This window comes from Lissotriton helveticus, chromosome 3_1 (genome assembly GCF_964261635.1).
Source record: "Lissotriton helveticus chromosome 3_1, aLisHel1.1, whole genome shotgun sequence".
In the NCBI taxonomy this organism is placed as follows: Eukaryota; Metazoa; Chordata; class Amphibia; order Caudata; family Salamandridae; genus Lissotriton; species Lissotriton helveticus.
Genome location: NC_136061.1, coordinates 981112377 through 981138132, shown reverse-complemented (window position 1 = coordinate 981138132; position 25756 = coordinate 981112377). Strand labels below are relative to the sequence as shown.

The following is a 25756-nucleotide window of genomic DNA, read 5'->3' as shown; positions in this document are numbered from 1 at the left end:
AGGGGACACAGGTGCACCTTGATCTTGATTCAGTTTCCAAAAAACTATGTGTCATAGAAACAGCAAATCCCCTTATTTTTTCTATATATTCCAGCATATTAGCTATTGCCTAAAAACATTGTACCGCACTAGCATTCAATTACATTTCGCTAGTGCAGGGCGGACTTCATACACCATACCCAATGGCTACTGGTTTAGCAAAATTTATAGATCCAGCTAAGGATACGCTCTAAACTCTGGTAAAACACTATCTTATCGCTTTATTGTATTCTAATGTCCATTGCTGCCTAGTCCATATTTTCTAAAGAAGTGCTTACCTAAGTTTAAAAGTTCCAGGGTATTAAGAGAGATTTCCTTGGATCTGTGGTTCGTCTCTCGTTGATGTTAAATAACCAAGTTTTCTAGCTGTTAATAGAACGGATACCATTTTAATTGTTTCATGAAGTCTATCTATTTGGACATTCCGCCTAGGCTTTACAGTGACGTTGATTACACTTACTTTTGTTTAGTTTACTGCAACGTTGTTTCACTATTTGTAGATGTTTAGCCAAGTTCGGGGACGTTTTAGGATACAATGTCCTCTCCGCTATTGAAAAAACGAAACAAGATAATAGAACCCGTTCTCACTCGTTCGAGGCGCCTGTTTCGTTTACAACCATTTTACACTTTCTAAGGGTACTATTTATACTTACAATGTCTAATTTCTCTAAACCATCCTCCGATTCTCGATTCCAGATGGAATGGTTATCAGGGACCTTCGTGATAAAGTGTAGAAACGTGCAGTCAGAGATTCTTGCACTTAGCTTTCCTTTCGAGTAGATCCTTGGATATGGATATGTACCGCTAGTCCCTAAGAAAACACATATATAACAAACCCGTTTAGTATTAGTTCCGGTTTAACTCTTCTAGGGCTGACCAAGTCTACTCTACACGATACTAAGTATCCGCTTTGATCTTCTTACCTCAAAAATGATAGTTACGGGTTCGGCGGGGCTGCCAGATATTCCGAGACGGCGTCTCCCGACCGTTAGATGTGATACTAACAGCGCACCGCAGAAAGGTCCTTCTTATTGGGCTCTTTCGCGCGCATAAAAGACAAAAACGGGCCATGTGACACGTTCAGCCAATAGCCCATTGATAGTTGTCGTCACAGTATTTTAAAGCGATACTGCCCTCCGGATGTTAACTGAGCTCTAGCACCCGTATGTATGGGATTCAAACCAGGAGTATCAAGGTCTATTTATTTTAAAGCGGAAGTACTTTCTAGATGGTCACTGCAATGTGGAACCCCTATATATGGGATTCAAACGGAGCGTCAACAACACTCGACATTATTAATTATTGTATTAAACCATGTTTTCTTATATCTAATTTCTTCATGGCTAGTGCTATCTCTAGCTATCTATCGGTCTTTTTGTTATTCCTTCATCATTTAAGGGACCAAAAATAGTCCATTCTGTACAATCGCGTTGGGGTGTGGCAATACACTGCGAAATTTCTTTTTTAAAGATTTAACTGGACCAAAATGAAATACCACGACATCTATTGCTAATAATTATCCTAAAGGGAGGAAAGTGTAGGTAATACCCTTCCAACCTAAATTTCGTTACACTTCTCATATTAAAAAACTACACAAGGTATAACATATTGAAAAGCTAAATTTATACTGCGTCCTTATGTGATGGCATTTTCCCAAGGGATATCGCAGTTCAACCCTATCTTGAATGTGTTAAAAACAAATATCCAGAAGACTTCCCTTTTCTTCCTAATGGCGCATCCTCCTTTGCTGTCAGGTGTTCTTATCTTTTCGAGGATACGCCATTGGAAGTCCTCAGGTTTATGATTGCTCTCTAAAAAGTGTTTCACTAGAGGAGCTGTGAGTTTCTGGGTTCTCACGGCAGATCTATGCTCTGTCAAGCGTGTTTGGATAGATCTACTAGTCTCTCCAACATAGCCTAGACCACATGTGCATTTCAAAAAATAAACTACATTTGTAGTTTTGCAATTCCAGATGTCGTTTGCTCTTGCTGTATATCCATTATGTGTGAAAGATTCCCCACTGATAATATTGGTACAGGACTTACAGGAGGAACACTTCACGGTTCCTCGTACCGGGATGTTAGTCAGCAAAGATCTTTGATTCAAAATTCCATTTGAAGATTTAGAATTGAATCTAGAATGGACAATCTTATCTTTCAGGTTTCTGTTTCTTTTATAAGCAAACATTGGTTTAGGTAGCTTGCTATGGGACGTAGGATTACAGTTTAGGACATGCCAGTTTGCATTGATTATCTGGCGTACACGCTCATTCAATGTTGAATGTGTGGTTATACAGACCAGTTGATCCTTTGTCTTTTTGTCTTTAGAAATTAGTAATGAATCTCGGTCAAAGAACCGCGCTCTCTTATAGGAGCTCCTAACTAATCTGTGGGGATAACCCCGATCTAAGAACTGTTTGTATGACATTAATAATCACTTGCAGGAAATGACCTGTAGGTAAAATTGGCTTATGGTTAATTAGGTGACACAGTTAAGTAATAATACTCCAATACGGTGTTTGAAAGAACATTGAATGATCAGCTAAACAGTCCTTGGGAGCAAGCATTGGCAAAGCCAATAGGTCTGACTTTAATACTTCAAACCATATTTGCACAGTCGGCCACAGATACTCTCGCCTTACTTTGTACGCACAAATATGGTTTGTGTGAAAGCCATCCCTATCAGCATTGCCAATTCTGGGGTAAAAAGTTCAGCAAACACTCCGTTAAAATGCTATTTAGACCTAAGTGGTAAAAATACTTGCACTACTCCTGAGAACATCCCTTGTACTTTCCTTAGGGCTTGTCTTAAAGAAGGGTATTGCATAATAAAAAGTGACTCCTGCTGCTCCATTAAGGAACTAAGTGTAACAGAGAACTCTGTTTAATGAAATCCCTGCTGGTTTTGGCCAGGGTGATGTTAGGGCTTTGTAGGATGGTAGTATAGTGGAGCTAGTTGCGACTATCTTCATGTAGCTCCAAGGGATAGGCTATTCCAAGTAATGGATGGAGATACTCCAGTGCTGTGGGCTACCATTTCCCCTGGAGTGTGAACTTGCAGCGTTTACGAGTGGGCTAAGGTGTGTTGCTTAGTTTTAAATCTGTCCTTACTTGAGCCCGATGACTCAAAGTTCAGTAGCATTCCCCTGCTCTGTCAAGTCTCTTCTTTAGCATGGAGGGAAAATGCAGGAAAGCCTGCTTACTTTTTGAATGAACATATCCAGTTTTAGGAACTCTCTGAAAAACTAGAGAGAAAGATGCAGAAAGTATTCCTTTCTTCTGATTGATACTTCTAATCACAGATTCCTTGCCCATAGAATATCTCCAGGGCCAGACTGGGTCTGGAAATTTTTTAGCATAGCCCCTGCCCTCAGGTAGGTAGGGTCTTGCGGCTGTGTGGCAACTACTTTCTTCCCCAGAAGTGACTGCCTGAGCCACATTAGACACCACCCAAGAGCACTGACATCCGTTCTTTCCTTTCCACATCTTTACACATATCCGGAGATAGCTCATAACTTTTTTTTCTCATCAGTTAGTTTTTCTTGAGATCCTTTTCCAGTGTTAGAGAGAACTTGTTTCCTCCTAAAACTACATGTTTTAAACCTTGTAGAGTTTGTTGTAAACATATCTCTGTGACCGATACCCTTGAATTGTTTTATCTGGTGTTTGATTTCTTTCTGAAGATGGAGTTTTGGTGTAATAACAGAGATCCTGGGAGGGCATAGGGGGCATCAAGGTTAAGCATTAGGTCTCTATACAATTGCTTAGGAAGTGGCAGCGTATGGGTTAGTTTAAAAGGAGGAGCAATGCTCCTTAGTAATGTTTACCAAAACTGTTTTCTCAAAGGTTCTGACTTGGCACACATCACTGCTGTTAGAAGCCAGCCTTCCATTGTTCTATAACTACATTTTTATGCTTCTACTGAACATTACCCCAAGACGTCATACTTCATGATTCTTTTACCCCACACAAGGATTCCAATTAAACCTATGCTCCACACAATCCATAAAACATTACGTTAATTTCCACAGATGTAAGATTTTATGTTGTAGCATTTTTTCTCCATGAACTGTTGCTGCATATTTCTTGAAAGTATTTTTATTTAAAAAACACCAGATAATATTCATGTATGACATCCTAGAATACGTTTAGATTCCGTGCTGCCATGGAATTTCAGATGACTAAAATAGCAAAGTGGAAGTGACATGAAACACTTTCACCACAAATGGCAATTCACAGTTGACTAGTTCACCCACCTTGAGTTCCTTAACAGACCCACTGCCTCTTCAGAGTCTAGCTGGAAGAAAAGGACTGAACCAAGTAACTTTTGAACTAGCGTTCATTTCTGCCCCTGTATTAATGGACCCCAAAACCAGCAGCTGGCAGGACAGTGCCATGCAAAGAAATGACCTAATAAAGTGTTTGAGGCATGTGAGCTGTAGATCACATGCTTTGATGAATACTCCTGCCATCTAGTGTTTGGTCTGGATGTTTGCAAGTTGTTTTTCTTCGAAGAAGTCTTTCCAGTCACGAGGTAGGTGACTCCTCCTTTTCAATAATAGTGCGCATGGGCATCGATTCGATTGCTAGATTGTTTTTTTTCCAGCATCGGGTTCGGATGTGAATTGTTGCGCTCTGGTTAGAAACAGTTTTCTCGGGTTCCCCTCGGTGCGCTTTCTACTTACCCTCTACAGTATTGTTTTCGATCACGTTTTCACCTTTCTGCACGTATTGTAGCAAATACAAAGCTCTTTTCGATCGGGAATCTCGTGGAAGGCCGTCAGGCCTTACCGCGTTGGTCCACCTCTCAGTCGATGTACCGGACTACATTTAAATTCTGCCCTCGGTGCCACACAAACTTTCCACGCACTGACTCGCACAAAATGTGCAACTTGTACTTCTCTCTGGAGCACAATGAACAGGACTGCAACATGTGTAAATCTTTCTGTTCGAAAGAAAACACTCCGCGACTGTCTGGCTCGATGTCACGACATGCAGAGACAAAACACAGGATCCATTCCAGACCTCTTCGTTGAAGATTCCAAACAAGAGACCGGTGATGCACCAGGGGCTGAGGAAGAAAAACAGGATCCTATGTCCATCTCCGAATCCGGCTCCGATATGGATGAAGACATTCTGCAAGGTCAACGTATTGTGAGCACCAAGCCTCCCTTGCCCCAAAGTCCTACCTGGCCCAAGGAAAAGGCTCCAGTCCCTCCTCTGCCTTCTGGCCATGGTCAGCACCGAGAAAATGTTTCAATCTCCCGCCTTCTGGCTCAGCACCGAAACACACGTTAAAGCCTTCTGGCTCGGGTTTGAGTCGTCCATACTCTGGCACCAAACTTAATCCTTCGGGGTCGAAACCGAAACCAGTCTCAGGCACAACTCCTTCGACACCGAAACAGTCTTCGGAAGTGAAATCTTCGAAACTGAAAAATAAAGATGCTCCAATACCATCAAAGGAGCCTCTTTTCGATGTCCCGCCTGCAAAACCGGACCTGAAACAAAATGAACTATACATTCAGCCAAAAACTGGACATATTGCAACCAAATTGACAATTAAACGTAGATCAGAGTCGGAGGACACTTATCACATTCCTTTAAAAAGGAAACCTGTTGGTACTAACCCTTCTCCTCCTCCATCACCTACTTTCCCAGAAACACAGCATTTACTAATTACTCCTACTAATTTGCCACAACCACAATCACCTGATGATCAGGATGATGGGGATGGGGCAGTGATCCTTCACTTGCAGACCCCTGGAAGGATTATAATACAGACACTCCCACAGATAATGACCCTGACCTTTATCCCACTAAACCTTCTCCACCAGATGACAATGTAGGCTATAATGAGCTTCTAAGTAGAACTGCTAAATACCATGGGGTGTAATTACCTAAGGAATCCTTAGAGGAGGATTTCCTCTTTGAATCCCTTAGTAGTTCCCAAAGATCCACCCACACACTCCCTATGCTCAAGGGTATGTTAATACATGTGGACGACATATTTAATGATCTTGTTCGTGCACTCATTCTCACCCCCAGGATAGACAAAAATATAAACCTGCACCATCAGATCCAGTTTTCTGGAAAAGAGTAGCCTCCCATGCTGCAAATTACTGGCATATTGCTAATACACAGGCCCTTTTAGCCAGATATGATAGGGCGCATTGGGACAAAATGGAACAATTGCTCAAATTCTTACCCGATGAGCATAAATCCAACGGTCAAGACTTAGTGCAAGGAGGAAATCTCTTCTCTAATTCTTCTATTAGGTGTGCATTAAATGCAGCTGACACTGTGGATAGAGCCGTCAATACCAGTGTGTTACTAAGAAGACAGGCATGGTTAATAATTTTGGGATTTACACATGAAGTCAGGCTTCCTTTCTCAACACAGCATTCGACAAACAGCATCTCTTTTGTCCTGTCGGAGACACGTCTTTACAAAATATGAAAGGGACACGGACATGGCAAAGTCTGTTATCTCCCTACAGTCCCCTTCTACTCGTGGTTCCTTTCGGCACAACTTCTATCATGGGGGGGGGTCCAAGAATATCTCTTTAGACACTGCCTCTACACCGTACAAAGGCAACAATCAGCCCTCTTCTTCAAAAGTTTTTTTTAGAGTAAACTACAGAGGCAACAACGGCAAAGGTAGAGGTTCCAGCACACGCACCTCTCCCTCAAATAACAAACAGTGACTTGCCTACGCTTTCCCCCAATCATTCAACACCTGTCGGGGGCATCTTTCACAATTCCTACCATCTGGCAATCAAAAACTACAGACAAATGGGTGCTAGGAGTTATCCTATCTGGTTATTGCCTGGAGCTTACCAACAATCCGCTAAACATTCCTCCACGTTCACACAAAATATCACCAGACCATCTACATCCCCTCAAACAAGAGGTTGTCTCCTTATCAAAGCCAGTACGTACCTAAAGTGTCTCCAGCACACTCACATAACACTGTAGTTACTGCACCAACTGGGGTTTACAGTAAATGTGTTAAAATCTCATCTCCAACCTTGCAACACTCAAGCCTATCTAGGAGCCACTTTAGATACTCAAAGAGCTCTAGCTTTTCCCAGTGCAGCCATTATTCAGGCTCTAATTGCTCAGTTTCAGCCCACTCACTCACTTCCAGCTTAGGTGTAAATGCAACTGCTGGGAATGATGTCCTCTTGCATCATGATTGTTCCCCATGCAAAGCTTCACATGTATCCCCTTCAGGAATGCTTAGTGAGTCAGTCGCACTAGTTGCAGGGTCTCTTAACTGTTCTAGTGTTGGTAGACGGCCGTACTCCTCACTCTCTGCAGTATTGGAACCCACAAAACGTATCAAAAGAACGGCCCTTCATAGACCCTGTTCTAGAGACCATGCTAACAGCAGATGCGTCGCTCACTGGTTGGGGAGCTCATCTCCACAATTACACAATTCAAGGCTTGTGGAGTCAAAAGCAAAAGGCTCTCCACATAAATCATCTAGAGCTGCTTGCAGTGTTTCTAGCGCTCAAAGCTTTTCAAATTCACCTTGTAGACAAATCTACTCTAGTCAGAACCGACATGACCGCTATGTACTATATGTACAAAAACAGGGGGGTGGGGGACACTCCAACTGTCACTCCTAGCTCAAGCCATTTGGAAATGGGCCATACGCCACACACTTTACCTCCTAGCAGAACATCAGATTGCCTCTCTTCTCAGCAGACAGAGGCAGCAGATCCACGAGTGGGAACTTCACCCTCAAGTTCTCCTCCCGTACTTTCAAAATTGGTGTTTTCCTCAAATAGATTTTTTCGCCACACATGAAAACGCTAAATGCCCACGCTTTGTCTCCAGGTATCCACACCCGCTCTCCAAAGGCAATGCACTATGGATGAACTAGTCGGGGATATTTGCCTACGCTTTTCTGCCTCTCCCACTCATTCCATCAGTGGTTTGGAAACTCAGGCCAACATCCCTCTCACTGATGATAGCTCCCACTAGGGCCCCGTCAACCTTGGTTCACCGCACTGTTGGAACTGAAAATAGTTTCACATCAAAAGCGACACCTCCCATCCTATCTCCTAACACAGAGCCATGGAGAAATCAGGCAACCAGATCCCAAAGAACTCAACCTAGCGATCTGGCTCCTGAAGTCATAGTTTGGTTATCTGAATCTTCCACCAGACTATATGAACATTTTCAAAGAGGCCAGAAGGCCTACTACAAGAGCTTTTTATGCAGCCTAATGGAAATAGTTATCTGTTGTAATAATAACAAGATCAATCCTCTGGATGCTTCCATACAAAATATAGTCTGTTATTTACTCCACTTGCAGCGGTCAGAATTAGCCTACACATGTTTCTGCTTACATCTCGCTGCGAAAGCTGCATACCTACAAAATAGGCAGCACTTTTCTCTTGTTAGAGTACCAGTTATCGAAGCATTTGTGGAAGGAGATTATTTGGGAAAGACATGGGGCACCACTGGTCGTAGAGTCCTTTTTTAGGTTCGCTCTGGGAACCCTTAACATTAGTACTTCTCTGCCAGGTCTTCCTTGCTCTTTCATATGACTAATAAACCAGGTTTTAACATCTCACATGTCATGGCCTAAAGAATCATTCCTCTGATGCTTTGGGTTATCTTCTTTATGCTATGCTTTCTAGATCCACTTCTTTCATTGTGTTCACTAAGAAACTTGAGTACACCTTTTCATCTGTTGATGACTTCTTTGAGTAACACGTCCATCTACAAGCATGATGTCTGTATTTCTGATGAATACTTATAATTTCAAATTCTTCATCCTGTGAATCTACCCAGGCTTCAGACAGGGTCTCGAAACTATTTGCAATAGATTGTGTGCTAGGAAATGGAAACAACTGTTTCCGTTGTGCCTCCCTCTCACTTTCTGACATGACAACACAGAGCCATGTATAGATGCCATTCATGTATTCCAGTGTCGCCTCCTCTTTTTCTGTTCCCTTTTCTCCACAGTAGCACACCTTAAGGGCATTCTACTGGCCCCTGCATGTCTCATTCACAGCTTTAAGAAATATGCCCATCCTACATTGGCTGTGCTTGCTGGCCCACACATCTTCAAAACCAGCTGCATAGTTTACAAAGCCGTCAGGAACACTACCAATTCATATTTTGCGGGCACGCCCACCATCTCAGTTGGCTCTGGACACACCTGCAGCATGGAAAACATTAAACTGCAGTTAAGTGCAATTAAGAAAAAACAAGGCAGTAGACTTTTTTAGATGTTTGCTGGACAGCGCATGCACTGTCACGAAGAGACGTGTTGTTTAATCTGTGGGCTTCAGCACACCCATAGGCTTCCTATTTGCTCAGGTCATAGTATGTCTCCCTTTGTCCCTATTTTTCTCTGGCATGCATGTGTCCTGTCTCTTCTTGGATACAATATGGATGGAATGGACTAATTTACTGCAGAAACTTCCTCTTGCAGTGCACCTCACATTTGCGTACTGTACTTCTGTTTAGACCTTCCCTAGAGCATGGACTAAGTACTTGTGTCCATCCATTGCTCAACACTCCACAATAGTGCTTATGTTTTCGCTCGCTCTTTACTCTTCTCCCCTCTCGCCTGGCCCATCCCAGCACCAACCACATCCCCTCACATTCAAGCATTAAACAGTGAGCACCAAGTGTATGCCTTACTAGAAGCATCTATTAATTGCATATTTTCCAACTTTTATTATAGTGCGTGTAGGAAGCTCTCTTTATATTATGTACTAAAAAGAGATATATTGTGTAAAGACTCCTGATATCCCTTTTGACAATCCTAAGGTACTCTTTCTTTGGTAGTGTAGTCGAGCAGCCTTGGGCATATCAAGGAGGAGTGTTAGACATGTGTTGCATACACACAGTCAATAAATGATACACACTTAATAAGGAGATCCACACAAATATAAGAAAAATAACACCTACTTTTATTATCATTTTTAACATCAAGAACTTCTTTATTGGGTAAGTAATTTTTATAATATCAGTTTTGAAGAAAACAGGTAAATATATTTGTATTGTCAGTAGTGTGGTAATGTTATCCTATGAGGAAAAACCCCCAATGACTCTTGCGTACTACAGACAATAACCGTTCATCACACTCCAACAACAGCAAGAATGTTAGCAGCCGTTATGTATTTGCCCCATATCTCGTCTACCCCGTCCCCTGCCCAGTCAGACCTCCAACCCCTTCCCGCTGCTCTTACTGCGAGAGTAGCTCCCGTGCAAGGAAACAGTGTGTAGAGCCCATTGGCCAACACTCTACTTTCCGCATGTTTGTTCGCTAGCTCGTGTGTCTGCCTCGCTTGGCCTCGCTATATCTGCTAGTCCCACCTCCCCGGCACCATTAAGCCTGTGTCGTGTATAGTCCCCCAAAAATTTTTGGACGACTCCGAGGGGGGGAGTAATTCACTGTAACTCTCCGATTGCATGTAGCAATACAGCATATTGTGCGCCCATCGCTTGATTGTTGGCACTCAACCCCTCATCCAGCACTATGCTACTCCCAGTTTAGCGAGGAGTAGGCCCATATCCACCATTCTGCGGATTCCCTTGGGTACGTTTTTAGAGTATCCCAAGAGTGCAACTGCTAGGTTTTGTGTCAGCTCTACTTCTACTATTCTCCCCAATTCTCTGAATGTCTTCCCAGTATGCAAATATTCCCGGGCATTGCCACACTAAATGCATGAAATCTGCTGTCGGGCCTGGCACCTCTCGCAGGATGCCTCTTCTCAGAGCCCATACCTGCATAATCGTTCTGGTGTGTAGTAGGCTCTGTTGCTGTACTTAAAGTGTATGAATCTGTGCTTGCCAGGTAGTGAGATTCTCCTAGTGTTAGTAGAGCAGTAGTGCCACATTGCTTCATCTATTGTTAACTGTAGATCTCTTTGCCATGCCAGCCAGGCGGCAATGTACTGATTCGCCCTGTGTCATAGCAATTTTATATATGGTGGTGACCATCTTGCAGGGGTTTTTAGTTTTGATGACCTATGATAGTTCCGGCACATATGACGGTTTCTGATAAATCCTCCCCCAACAGTTCCAACATATCTCTGCGCCCTCTGTAGAACTGAAAACGCTGCAGCAAGGGGCCTAACACTTCCGCTCCTACCGCTTGTTCCCAAGTCTTCGCCACCCCGTCCTGAAATAAGTCTCCCGCCACTTTGATATTTAATTTGCGCAGTGCGCTTGTAACTCCCCTGTCCCTGCATGGGGTTAACCAGAGGGTCCACTCTATCGGCTTAGCCGGAGAGTATAGCAATGCTCACGCCTGTTGTTGCAATATGCAGTGCCAAGCGTGGCAGGTTGAATTGATGGAGTCCAATATCCCAGTTCTACGGTCCACGGGCTCAAATATCATGGCCGGTAGTGGGAATGGTTCGGCAAATAGGTTTTCCATACGGAGGAACGGGATGTCCAGCTCTCCATGTATCCATGCATGCGTTTGGGCGCCCTGTGCCACCCCATAATACAACTCAGTCAGGAGCTCCTAGACCTCCCAAACTATATGGCAACGTGATGACCTGCCATTGTACCCTTGTCTGCCCATGCCAGTTTTATCATTGATTGAGTCTATGAAAGAAGGTGCGTGGTAATACTATTGGTATGTTTGTGAACAGGAGCCTGGGCAAGACCACAATCTTCATGATGGAGATTTGTCTCATTAGTGTCAGCGGAAGCCGCGTCCAGGACTCTACGTTGTCTTCCAGTTTGTCGATTGCAGTGCCGTAGTTCTCCCTAAACACAATCTCTGCGTCTGTGTGCCATCGTATACCTAGGTATCTTATAGAATCGGTGGACCATTGTAACGGGATTTCCAGCTCAAATTCTGCTGTGACCGTGGTGAGCGGAAACACTATGGACTTCGCCCAATTTACTCTCAATCCTGATAATGCCCCAAAGTGTATGACTTCTCTGAGGACAGGTTACTCTCGGGGTCTCGCACATACAGCAGAGTCCTCTGCATAGGTTGACACCACTATCCTATATGTCGGGAACCCAATGCCGTTAGGACCATGATATTCTCTGAGGGCACACACCAGCGCTTCCACCACCAAGGCATATAACATAGGGGACAGTGGGCAGCCCTGCCTGGTCCTACATGAGATGGCAAATGAATCTGTTACCAAATTGCCCAGGCGAATCCGCGTCATGGTCTTATTATACAAGGTGCCAATCAACTGTAAGAATACTGACCCCAGTCCCATCCTTGTCAACACTTGCTGCATGAAAGCCCACTCAACTGAGTCAAAGGCCTTCTCCATGTCTAGGAAGACCGCCACTGCCTTGACGTTTTGCTTCACATGCTGCGTGGTTCCAAACACGGTGCGGATGTTATATGTGAGGTTTCTACTGGGGATGAATCCGGCTTGCTTTGGGGCCACCGTAAGTGAAGATAGGGGGGCTAGTCGGTTATCTAATATTTTTGCGAATATCTTGGTGTCCACATTTAGCAATGATAGGGGACGGTAAGAGCCGCACTCTGTGGGTTTACCTGGCTTGGGGATAGCAACTAATATCGCTTATCTCATTGACTGCGGCATAGTTCCTGTAACGCATAGATCATCAAATTGCACTGCCAGGTGTGGGAGCAGTAAGTCAAAGGCTTTATAAAAGTTAACAGAGGCCCCCGCCCCCTGGCCACTCTTAGATTTCATGCCTGCCAGAGCCTCCAAGATTTCATCCTTTTCGATGGGGTGCATTAGGAATTCTCTGTGTGTTCGTGAGGAATGGCAGCTTAATATGTTCTAAGTAATCCAGTATTTCCTCATCCATGTCATCCAAACGTGAACTATATAAGTCTGAATAAAATTGTCTAAACCGCTGCGCTATGTCTATTTCTTCCGTTAAGATGTCAACCTCTGCTGATCTCACCTCCATAATCAGCATTTTACCATGCTTAGCCTTCAGTATCTGTGCGAGTACCGACCCTGGCCTTTTTCCTTCACCGTATGAGCGCACCGTGGCATACTTGCCTAAGTGTTTCACGTCGCTATCTGCAGCCTCATGATACTCGCCTAGCAGTACTTTTATATCTTCTTTTAGTTCCTCGTCCCCCTCAGCTACCTGTCGCGATTCCATGTCTCTCAGTTTCTTGTCTAGGAATAGCCCTAAGTACCCCGGAGTGCTTGGACATTGCCATACCTCTTATATATACTTTAAAGGCTTCCCATACGGTCTGGAAGCTGTCCACCGATCCTATGTTGGTTTCAAAATACGTTTCTATTGCCTCTGCGAGTTTTCCTTTGAAAAGGGGGTCAAGCAGTAAATAAGGTGGAAAGCGCCATGTAAACAGTGGTAATGATTTCTTGGGAGTGGCCAGGATCAACAGTAGTGGCGAGTGATCCGAGAGTGTGCGTGGCAGTACCATGCAATTGCGGACCTGATCCATCAGTGACGTAGAGGCCAGCCAACAATCTATGCCGGTATACAAATTGTGGTAAGCTGAATAATGCGTGTAACATCCCCTGCCGTGATTGCGCACTCTCCACACATCATTGAGGTCCATACAGGTCATAACTCTTTCCAACCTTCTTGCAGCCGCAACAGGCCTCCTTACCGGGCCCACCGATCTGTCCAGGTCAGGGTCCCTAACAAGATTAAAATCTCTACCCCATAAAAACTGTGCATTTTGGTATCTTTTTGTCGTATGCGCTAGCATCGTAAAAAAACTCTGGGCAATCATAATTGGGGCCATACACATTCACAGTAATCACGTCAATTCCTCGACCCTGACACCTTGATATTACATACCGCCCAACTGTATCCGCTATCAGCAGCTCTATCGTAAAAGCAGATTTGGGGTTTACCCAGGTTAGCACCCCCCTGGCATGTTTTGTGAATCCCGCTGAATTAATATTACCCTTCAAGCCCTTACTGCTGAGCATCGCGCTCGACTGTGGAAGATGTCTCTTGAAGCAGGGCAACATCTATATTTTGCCTGTTCAAATAGCTCAGCACTTTGCGTAGCTTACGGTGGTCATTAAGTCCTCGGACGTTCCATGAATTTGCTCGTAGGGAGTCAGCCGATTTCGGTACATTGGTCTCAGTAGATTCCGCCATCAAAACTATCAATGCTCATAGCGGAACCCGGCCTGTAGAGTGCGTGTATAATGAATGCAAAAACCAGAACAATTCTCCCAAACAACCCATGTTCGAGAACCCCCCATTCGTCCCTCCTCCCTCCCACAGCTGAACACTCCCAACTTGGTCGCGCAGTACCCCTGAAACCACCCACTCACCCCCCTATGACCCCCCCACCCCAATTTACTACTTTGGTGTTTAGCACTCGTGGGCAGAGGTCGCTCAATATACGGTAGACGTTAAATAGTACTGCTTTCTCTAATGCCCTGTCACACCCTCGTCGTTCTGAACAATTTACAGCATTCTACACAAACCAGTCTATGCCTGCAGCACTTGTCATCGTGCCTACTCAGTCTATATCCTTTTGCCCCACTCTGTGCTCAGCGCCCCACCGCTTCTTCACTATGGCAGTACTGTGCACTAGGCCATAAGTGTCCCACCACCAATACAGTTTGGTTTGCCCATGTAACACCAGTGTTCCTGCAGCCTCCGCTGTAATGAACCAACCCTACTAGTAAATCTTTATATGGTTATGCGACCACCTGCACGTATCCCATTGTACCTCAAACCTCCGCCCTGCCCTACTCACTCACCCTCCCTCCCGTCTTACTCATCATGTCTCAAATGTCCTACTGCTTCAATCCTAGTCCTCCAATGAGCCGCCGGCTGCTTCGTCCAGTAATTGTCATTCCGGTCTCTTGTGCTGTTCTTTAGACCACCCCTTGACCGCCTGCTGCAAGGCCTTCGGGTCTGTGAATATGTGGGATCAACCTTGCCGATTAACTCGGAGTTTTCAGGGTACAGCATGGCATAGTCTATGCCCAGATCGTGGAGTTGTTTTTTCAAAGGAACAAAGTGTCTGCGAGCTTCCTGCACTCGTATCGTGAAATCTGGGTAGAGCAATATATCAGAGCCTTCATACCGCAGGACTTTCTTCTCCCGGGCAATACGAAGCGCCACATCCCTGTCGCTGTAGTTGAGCAATTTCACAATTATTGGACGCGGTGGAGCTTCTGGAGGTGGCCGGGGGCCCAAAGAGCGATGTGCCCGCTCCACCACGAATATTGTAGAGAAGACTCCTTCCCCCAGGAGGGTTATCAACAGCTTCTCGACAAATTGCTCCATATTCCCAGTGGGAGAAGTCTCTGGCAGGCCAGTGATTCTTAAGTTACAACGACGCGAACAGGCTTCTAGGTCTTCCGTCTTGTCCTGCAGGACTTGCAATACTTTCCCAAGTTGCTTGTCGTCTGACTCCTAGAGTGGTATGCAACTCCTCCACCTCCGTGAGTCTTATCTCTGACATGTCTAGCCTCTCCTCATGCTTGTCCAGTCTTACCGCCGTTCTATCTATTCTTTAGGAGAGTGCGTCCACTTTCGTGCCCAGTGACGCGATTCCACTCTGCAGGCTTTTTTCCATGGATAGAAGCATGCTACATATGTCTGTGCCTGCGTTGTCGCTCGCTGGCGCCAGCATCCTCGTGGTCTCGATATTTGCAGCGTCGTGTGATTTAGAGCACTTCTGTTCAAAGGACAATTTAGCCTGCATTTTGTCCCCTCTTCCCATTGTGGCGATGGGCCAGTGCCGCCTGTAAGTTGGTCTTCCGGCGCTAGTTTTGGGCTTTGTCGTTGTCTCTGGGCCAGGGCCTGCAGCCCACCCTGTCTTGTGTCTCTTCTGGCTGTTGCTAGCACAACTGCGGGTCAAGCCTGTCTGTATAGGATCCTCTCCCGCTATATGCCTCGGCTTGCGTGATCTTGTGTGTAGCCTCAGCCTCCTAAACTCACCTTGCTATGTGTGCCGGTAGGGCAGTGTAATGTCTCGCCCGGGTACTCTTTCTGCCCTCTTAACGTTCCAAGGTGTGCTTCAGGTGCCAGGTCACTCTGCCAAGCCTTCCTTCAACTAGCACTCTCCCCCCGTTCCTCCTGCCGCAGTGCTGTGTTCTCGCGTATTGGGGTCAGTTATGTTTATGTGTAAACAATGTGGACAGGCCCACTATGTGGTAGTAATTAGTCTAGTCACTGTTTTTGTGGCCTGGAACTAGGACCCACCAGGTACTTTTAAACGACCCCTCACACACCAACCTGGTTGGTGTCATGCTTCATCATCGGGGTCCCAATTAAGCGGCCGAGTGCCGCCTGGTTGTGCTGCGACGCCGGATTACAGCGGAGCGGGTGTTGGTGCAGCAGTGTGATGTGGTGTTAGTGGTAATTAAAAATACCTCTGGGAATCCTTGCCTTTGTATTTTAATATTGGCGGCCCAGGGTATCGATTAAAAATGTGTGGTGCAACTCCTGAAGGAGTGATGATCCTATGAGTTGTCTATGTGCGGCGGTCTACATGTTTCAGCCCCCTTTGGGATTGCTGGGGCTTTCTTCAGGACCAGAGTGGTGAAAAAGTGAGTGGCAAAGTGGGTAGTGCCACGTGAAGATAAAATTTGTGATATTCACACACACGCGCTAGGGTGTGTGAAAAGAAAGGCGTACTCACTGGTACTTCGGAGTAGCAAAAAAAACCTGTGGGGAAAAGACAATACAAAACACATATATAGTTTTTTAGCAACATGTTATGCAATCTTAGGTGATATCAGCGTTATGATATTGTCATCTATGTCGGCCTTGGAAAGTGACTGTGAGTGGAATCATGCCAGAGGGCATGCCAGGATACTGTGTTTGCATGCCAATCGCAAAGATGTAAGCGCTAGTCTGCTAGCGATGGTGGAGTATGGTACGCCAAAGACTATGCATGTGCGGACAGTATAGTCGGCAGGCAGTATCAGTGGCGCAATGAGTTCACCAGAGGTTGTGGCACAGGTGCGTGCAGGGGGACTGCTGGGGAGGAGACCCGGTGGTCCGTGGCGCGCTTAGTGCAATTATTGAAGGCATGCATCAGAGTGAAATGTTTTTAAATACCAGAGACTGCCGTGCGATTATGTAAAAAAAACGCCAGTGTTGCGGTTTGTCAGTGCTACCTCCAAGGTAATCAGCAAAAGATTAAAAAAACAAATAAGAGAATACACCAATATTTACAATGCTACCAGGTTATTTGCAGAAATCGGGGCTCAGGAGGGAGGCACTCCCTGCATCCAATCTAGGAAGAAAGGTTAAATGAAACGCTGTGGTGAGCTTATTCAGATCGATAAGTTCACGGAGTTGCAGCGTTTGGTCTAACACAAGGCCTTACTTGAAAATGAAGTGTCCTCTCTGAAAACCTATCTGTGGTCCCCCATGGTCCCGGCTGGTAACGGCGCTGCGAGATGTTGCCGAATATAAGCCTCGGGATTCCGGTAGTGTACGTGCTCAGTGGCACTTCCGGGAATGACAGTGGGTCAGTTAAGTTTAGTCACTCGAGGCAGCCCATGCCACTCCTCCGCTGTCTCACCCCCCTCGCAGCTCGGTTCCGACACCGCACTCCAATAAACTCCCCACCATATGAGGTCCGGCTGCTCAGCGCTCCCCCAAACTCTGTTCCATCTTCTGTGGGGTCTTGCAAAAGGGCCTCTCATGCCGGTAAGTACTGTACTGATCTTCTAGTTCCAGGCCTTAGCGCAGCTCCTCTCTCTGTCCGTGTGCTATCGCCTATGGATCTACGTGGCTGGGGTCACGTCTCCTTGTCGTCCCAGTGCCTGTTCCAGACTAACTCGCTCAGCCTCTGTTGCACTCCCCCTCGCTCGCAATTATGACACTCTTACTGCGTCACTTAAGAGGAGTATCAGTTCCCATCTCATTGGAGTTCGCTCAGTGCCCCATTCGTCTTGTCCCTCTGCTGTGGGGTGTAGGCACACCTGGGGTGTTCTGCGTTCCTCCGAGCCGCCTCAGCCTTTGCAGCGTTGTCCGCTGCCCACACTGCTCTTGCTTGGGTTCCGCGCGGTCTGAGACTGCGGTGAAGCCCGGTTTCTCCTGCCGCACCTCAGTTACTACCGTACCGCTGCTCCCACACCACCGTGATTCTTCCTCTCCTGCTCCTCACCAGGTTCGATGTATCCGCCGACCGCGAGTACCTCCTATGCCATCTCGGTTTCCCACAGTTGCCGTAGGACTTCAGTATGGTGAGCCGTACGTCATGGGATTCAGTATGGTGAGCCGTACGTCATGGGACGCAGCTCCGCCCCGCACCTCACGCTAGCCCGGGTATTATCGGCCGATGAGCAGCTTTTGTTCCAGCAGCGGTTTCTCCGGTTTTCCTCGGCCGATTGCGATGAAAGTTGATTCCGCCGAATGCTCTTACTCTCTGGTTGCTAAATCGTAAGTGTGAGGCTGCAAACACTTGGAAAGCTGTTGTAGGAAGTTTGAATGACTAGTCGGAGCTCAGGGCTCAAGCGGCAATCTTGGTCGCGAGCAAGCCCCCCCCCCCCCCGCCCAAGCCTTCCCCCCAGCAATGAACTTATCCCACAAGATAAAACCAACAAAGATGAGACAAAAACAACCCACAAAGCCCCCTGGTTTACGCTCACCCTTCGACAAACACGTAATTAATGTAAGCCACAAGAGCATAAATGGAGAAGATGCTATGACGCAGGAGAGAAACCAGCATTTAAAATAAGCAGAAAGCTCTACCACACACTAATCAAACTAGCCAAAAAGAATAGTACTCAAACAAAATACAGGAAGCTAAACTAGACCCAAAAAATCTTTTTCTCGGTCGTAAAGTCCTTCACCAATCCCAAAGCACCACAAAAAGAAGTACCTCCCTCCCAGAGGCTATGTGATCAAATATCAATATATTTTGAAGAAAAGATCCTGAATATCCAAAAGGACTATATTACAGACCCTGGCCCTACTAAGCACGCCACCTCAGAGCATGACCATGACACCACTAGACATTCCATCTGCTCATTTGAACCAGTGTCACTGGATCAAACTCTGGAAGCAATTGTAGCATGCAAATCAGGTTCTCCCCTGGATCACCAAATCGTAGACACGGTTAATCCAATAATAAGCCTGATTTTTAACTCCTCCTTAAGCTCCGGTACAGTGCCAGATGATTGGAAGTTAGCGATCGTGAAACCTCTGAAAAATAAGTCAAATATTGACCCATCTATCCTCTCTAACCTCCGCCCCATATCACTGCTTCCCTTATTGGGAAAAATTACAGAAACATGTGTTCATAAAGAGCTAACTAGATTCATAGAGGCTGCCAACATCCTCTATCCTCAGCAATCCGGTTTCCGCCCCAAGCACTCCACTGAGTCTGCGCTGCTGGAAATTACGGACACTCTAAAAAATTATAACTGATAGAGACAGGAAAGCTGTGTTGATCCTACTCGACCTGTCGGCCGCATTTGATACTATATCACACAGTATTCTCATGTCAAGACTCCGATCCAGCTGTATCTCGAACAACGCCTTGGAATGGCTAAAATCTTTCCTCTCCGAGCGCAGACATGCTGTGTCCCTTGAAACTTTCCTATCTGCTGAGCGTACCATCACAACAGGAGTGCCACAGGGCTCTTCGCTAAGCCCACTGTTATTTAACATTTACATGACCCCACTCATTTCGCTGATAACCTTGTTTGGAATCAAAGTTACTTCCAATGCAGACGATACCCAAATGATCTTATCCCTAGATCACAACTCCAAGGATGCTGAACTCAATTTTAAAAGATCCTTAACCAAGGTCATTCACTGGATGAAGCATAACCACCTAGGGTGCAACACCGATAAAACTGAGATCTTGCCAATGGGTAAAGAGGTCTCATTCGTTCGAGCTAGGAGAGTGGTGGCCTGAGGGTACACCACCTCCTCCGGATACGGTGAAGGTTGCTAGAAACTTGGGAGTACAGTTTGACTCTGCCCTCACCTTCCAACCACATGCAGTGACGGTAGCAGGGCCCTGCTTCAGCCTTATAAAATCCCTGACTTTTTTTTATCGATTTACTTCCACTCGCAGCAAGGAAATCCGTAGCAGTCGCCCTGATCCTTTCACGACTGGACTACTGCAACAGCCTCCTGGGAGACACCTGCACTACGTCGACTTCACAGCAGTTCTATGTGAATTCCTTCATCTCATATCAATTCCTAGTGATACAGTTGCACTTAACTCGTTTACATAGAGCACACAAGCACTCCATGCCTGTCAATCATTGTGGTTCAGTCCCAAGCTACAACATACAAATAAATTCATTCTGGGAGTCGTAGTGGTGTGCTTCCGTCAAACTGATAAAATAATGCCCTTCCTACTTGCAGTTATTCGACAATCATTAAAACAGGTTCTTTTGCTGCCCAGCTCAGCGGTACTCACTCCAAACTTATCAACTTGATACGGTTAAGTTCCACTAACTTATGGATGAACACAGATCTCCACAGCAGTTACACAATCCCCTGAGCTACTGTGTGAGAATTGCTCTTCCTCTTGCTAAACACAATTTGAATACATCTAAAGTTTGATTTCACAAGCCTTTCTAACACAATTCCCACGTTTCCTAGTTCGAAGGATGGAAGGCTTAGCTTACATTTAGTAAATGCCTCTGCTATTCAAAATGGCTAAAAATCATTGACATGGACAACTTTTAGTAGCTTGTGGTTTCCTGAGACCTATTGGCTTTGCCAATGCTGCTTCATCTATTCACCAGCATCTGGAATAACATACCCATATCAATCCGGATTGACCTAACACTGCTCCAAAAATGCACCTCCTTAAAGATCATTACATCACAATGCATTAACTACCACAAACCAGCTGCCTCTCCTATCACTCATCTTTATGCTCGTCTGTCAGCTTCTAGCTACCGCTCACATTGCATCAAAGTTTAAACCATACCGCACTTTTCGCCAACATAACCCTTAAGGTGTCTGCCTTTGGTGTTTTTAAGTCTACAAAAAAGTGATGGATGGAATGCTTGAATTAATCTCAGCCACATCCGGTTCAAGAAGGACCTGGCTTGGCAGTTTGGGCTGAACTGTTAAGATTGGAGCAGGGTCGAGACTGATTTGCATGTAGCTGGGTCCAAACTGAGGTGACACGGTGTGCAAAATAACATGATGTGGTCCGAGTAATTACCAGTGGCTGAGATTAATTCAAGCATTCCATCTATCTCTCTTTTTTTTTTTATATATACTTTAGTGTGTCACCCTGAGTGGGACGAGTATGCCCAGACGTGAATCCCGAGCACTCTGTCACTGGAATGCACCCGGATGATGAGGCCATAACTAGGGTGAAATTGGTCCAGTATTGCTTATGTTCCGGTACAGGGAAAAACTTGGTTGGCAGTTGGGCTGGACTGTTAAATATTGAATAAAGCAAGACTGATTGGATATAGATGGGCCCAATCTGAGGTGGCATGGTGTGCAGAATAATAATGGATAGGGATGTGGCCCCAAGTAATCACCCGTGGCTTAAATTAATTCAAGGATTCAGCCATCATTTTTTTGTATACTTGAGTGTCATTGGTGTTTTTGCACCAAACATGATTTCCCCGTTTTGTGAAGAAGGTTCTTTCTAATACATATGAAGGTCATCAGGGAGTGGGAAGGTTAACTCTGTGTGGCTAAGCATTAGAAGTGAGTTCTTGAGCCCGAATTGAGCACTATCATTGATGTTAGCAGATTGCCACCTTGAAGTAGGCCAGGTTGCAACTCTTAAAGATCGTTCTGGATCTCTCCCCAATTCTGTTAGCACCTCCAGTCGGGCTTGCGCCAGTGGATCCTTTCACAACAGAATCTCTGCTTTACTGCAGGTTCCACCGGTTGTTCCTTTCAATTGGCTTCTGTTTCAAAGGCGCTGGTTCTGGATTCTGATCCCACTGTGGCTCCAGAGTGCTCTTTGGCAGGGCATGCCCTTTGTCATGCTTTGCAATTACGACAGCACAGCTTCAGGTTGAGGATGATGCACTTAAAGGCCTTGAGCTTGTTCTCCAGAGTAAAGGTAACAATGAGAAGCAGACCACTTATTCCCACCTCATTGGGCTATTGTCTTTTATCTTGATTACCAGAATTTTTGTGGCTTGGACTGCTTCGGAGGCAGGTTCAGATCAAGACTTCAAGAATCCCCAATCCTCTATGGTCTAGTTCTTTATCAAGAAGCTGCCTCAGTACCACTGATCAGGATACAGATTACAACTGGGAGGGGTGGGGGGTGCGGTGTAATACCCCAGATGCCTGAGTTGTAGCATTTGAAAGAACAGTGACGTTGGGATGCTAAATATGAACACTGGCATTCCTTAAAAGGAAACATCAGTAATCATTGAGATCTCAGGAACCTAATGCATGAGCAGCACCCATTTCAACTTTATTACAGGTTTGTAACAACCTACATTGTACACATTCATGACTTCAACCCTGTTAAAATCCACTAAGGTTCGTTGGGAGAGGTAGTTCAGAGCTCCTGTCTAGGAGATTCTCTTTGTTAGAAAAAATTTCTTTATATTTTCTGATTGTTTGTGCAGTTAGTCTGGTCTACTTCCACCGTTCCTTCTGCCACAGCTCAATTGCATGGATGTTAGTGGTAAATGCCTGACAGATAGTCTGTACTACTTTGAGTTTCCAACTCTTCTGCCTTTTGTAGAAGATTTGATGAACCTGCAGGGAATACATTCAGGCAGTTTACAGACCTTCTCCCTAAGGCTCTTTAAGAGAATTTTCAGTAAATAGTTAAAGGGATAAATCCTACAAATCAGAATATAGATGCTACTTGGCTACTCCAGGTTTTACTGTGAGGTGGTGCTGAGGATGGCTTCTTGTCTGTTTCACATCGCTCAACTCTTAACACTCGGCTAAAAAATAAAGCTTGGCTCAGCCAGTCAGTAGATATCATCTTTGTTAGGCTCACACATTTTATGAAGACCTTAAAAAAAGAAATGAGGACCATTGCAGCACTATATGAAACTATTGATAACTGAAGGAAAAAGCTTTAAAGAGCAAACCACTATCCACAGAGGAGAAGGAAAAATCCAATAATCATACTCCTAATACCTACTGGAAAAGTCAGTAAATCTGAGCCAACAAGCAACTGAGCTAACAATTTCAATGATATTGTTCTGAGCAAGAAGCAAAACAAAGCTCTGTAATGTAACAGCGCTTTACCCTCTTTGAGGGGGGAATGCCTCCCTTAGAAGTCCTTAGTCTTAATTACTTAATGCCTCCAACTTTGAGCAGGCTGGTGCGTGGAAATGTAATCTCAATTTCCATTGTTGTCCAGTATGTGGCAAGTTGGTGGCGGATAAGAATTGTTCCAAACCTTTCCTCCTAAATCGGCATCAAGTTTTTTTCCAGTTGTTTTAGGAAGGTCCTCGCTCTACAGGAAAATTCAGTGGAGGTTTCTGCAATATATAGAAACATCTAGCCCGTTCACTCCTATCAACTATGGGTTGTACATATGTCTCAGCTGATACTGGATCTTAAGATGGCCAAAAAATGGTTAAAATATGTGCTTGTGGTTAATCAGGTTTACCCACAATTCCAATTGTTATATTCAGTAATTGCTATCTACATGCTTTCATATCTTAGTTGTAGAGTGAAGTAAATGTCTTTGCTTCATCGTGGGGGAATAGGCATTCCCATTTGAATGATCTGCCATTTGACCTGAACTCTGCTCCCAGAGAATTTCCCAAGTGAGGTGATGGTGGTTGCAACTTTAGTTAGATGCCAGAGTATTTTTGTCAACCATACCAAGACTGTTGGTTGATCTGAGCTATTTTCCTACAACTTGAGATTTTTTTATTTATTTATGCTTTTCAAATTACAGTATAGAACATTTCATTTTTTGTCTTTGGGGGCCCCCCTCCCTGCTTCCTCTTAGTGGCAGGCTCTGGTACTTGTTCCATTGCTTGGGATATGGGTTTAGGCGTGGACCTTGTAGAAACACGAGGAAATGTACTGCAAGCAGCGTCCTCTTGCGCTGGTTCGGCGGGCAGGAGGCTTGAAGGAGACTCCGATATTGTAGAGAAGCTCGCAGGTTCCTGAAGAGACTGGCTGTTACCTCCGCCCAGTTCAAGGGGGTTAGTGCCTGTGACTAAGTGATGTTCGGGAGAGCGCGCAGACATTAGACCTCCCAACGAAGATTGTTTAGATTGCCTGGGGTCTAGCGATAAGCGACGCTCAGTCAAGGCAATTTCATGGGCTAATACTGAAGTGGCTCTGATTATGTACTGGTCCAGCGTCCCTGCCACACTTCCGCCCATTGTAGCATTCCTCCCCTTTCCCCCTCACGGGAGGTCATCATGGACTAGATACTATATCAACAGCTGTCCCAGGAGATCAGACCCAAAACGAGATAACATTGCACAGATAAACAGAAATGAACTAACCTTAAAGTATTGCAGAGTTTAAAGTTTTAAGAGTTTAAAGGAGGGGTGGGGGGGGAGGGGCTCCAACGGGCTCAACGGTCCCGCCCTTGGCCGCGGGAGCCCCGACAAGCCTCAACAAGGCTTTATGGGCTGCCTGAGGTGGCTCCTGCCGCAAGAAGTGCGTGATGCGGCTCTTGCCGCAAGAGCACAATGCCCCCTGAGCGGTGGAGTCCTGGGGCAGAATGGCAGCTGTAGGTCAATATGGAAAGCTCATATTTTACAAAACACTGGTCCCTACATGTGGACACGATAACGTACAAACCAATAATCAAAACACCTAATAAGTGTAATGTGTTAAGTGTAATGCCAGTGTTTTGTAAAATATGATACTGCCCAAGGTCCCTGCGACATACCTTTAGGGTTCCCTTGTTTTTTGTAAACACAATATGGAAAGCTCAGCAGTGCCACAGTCCCAGACTTGCACTATCCCCAATGCATTGGGCCTCGTGGAGTCGTTCCGGCAGGTCAAGCGGTCGCCCAACTCCTACTTCTCTACACCACCCCAGCCTCTTCACCAGATCAATCTGCTGCGATAATGGCCCACACCGCCGCCGCCGTACCTGCGTGACCACGGGTCTGCGAGTTCAAAACTGGGCTCTCTGTTCCCCTCTGCTCTGGTCCTTGAATGGCGTGCTCCCACCGCGTCGGGCCGTGGTTTCACTCAAAGGGTAAAGAGCTGCAGTCTGAGGACCGGCCGATCGGTCACTGAGGGCTCACGGGGCAATTCCAGCGATGCAGGCAGCTTCAGGCGCACAACCCGGCCTGGAGCTTCCTGTACGTAGGGGCAGGCACTTAAGTTGGAGGGATGGGTCACACGATGGCGTCTTTGCGTCTTTGCGGGCCGTCTGCCTGATCCGCTCCCTCACAGCCACCCACGTGGTCCAGTCAGTGCCGCACACCAACCCAGGGTACGCAAGAGCAGGTCCCCCGCCTCCAATGACTGCTCACTCAGCGGCTGCAGTCCGCAGCAGGCTCACCAAGCACACGGCTGTCGCTGATCAGGCGCAGCTCCGGGTCTCTACGGTACTCAGTCACAACATTTCATAATTTCAAAATCATGGCACTGGTACATTGTACATATCTTATAAAATCACAGTACATAAATCACGTTGCCGCAAAACATCACGCGTATGGAGATTGACAGACATGGTAAGAGCAGGCATCAGCTGAACAGGGTAGCAATAGAAGTACAGTACGGTCCATTACTCATCTGTAAGCGACAGCAGGTAGGATGTGAGTGGTCCCCAAATGTCCCAGGGTTTGGATGCAGATGGTAGCTCCTCTGCGTAGCATGTGAGCTGGTCACTGCAATATGTCAAGTCCTGCAGCCACAGTTCCGTTGTAGGCACTA

General features: G+C 45.7%; 1 protein-coding gene across 6 annotated transcripts in view; it reads left to right on the top strand.

Moving 5' to 3' along the window:
* Window positions 1-25756, top strand: part of PCNT (pericentrin) — a 1333356-nt gene that overhangs the window by 659522 nt on the left and 648078 nt on the right. The gene's annotated exons all lie outside the window — the stretch shown is intronic.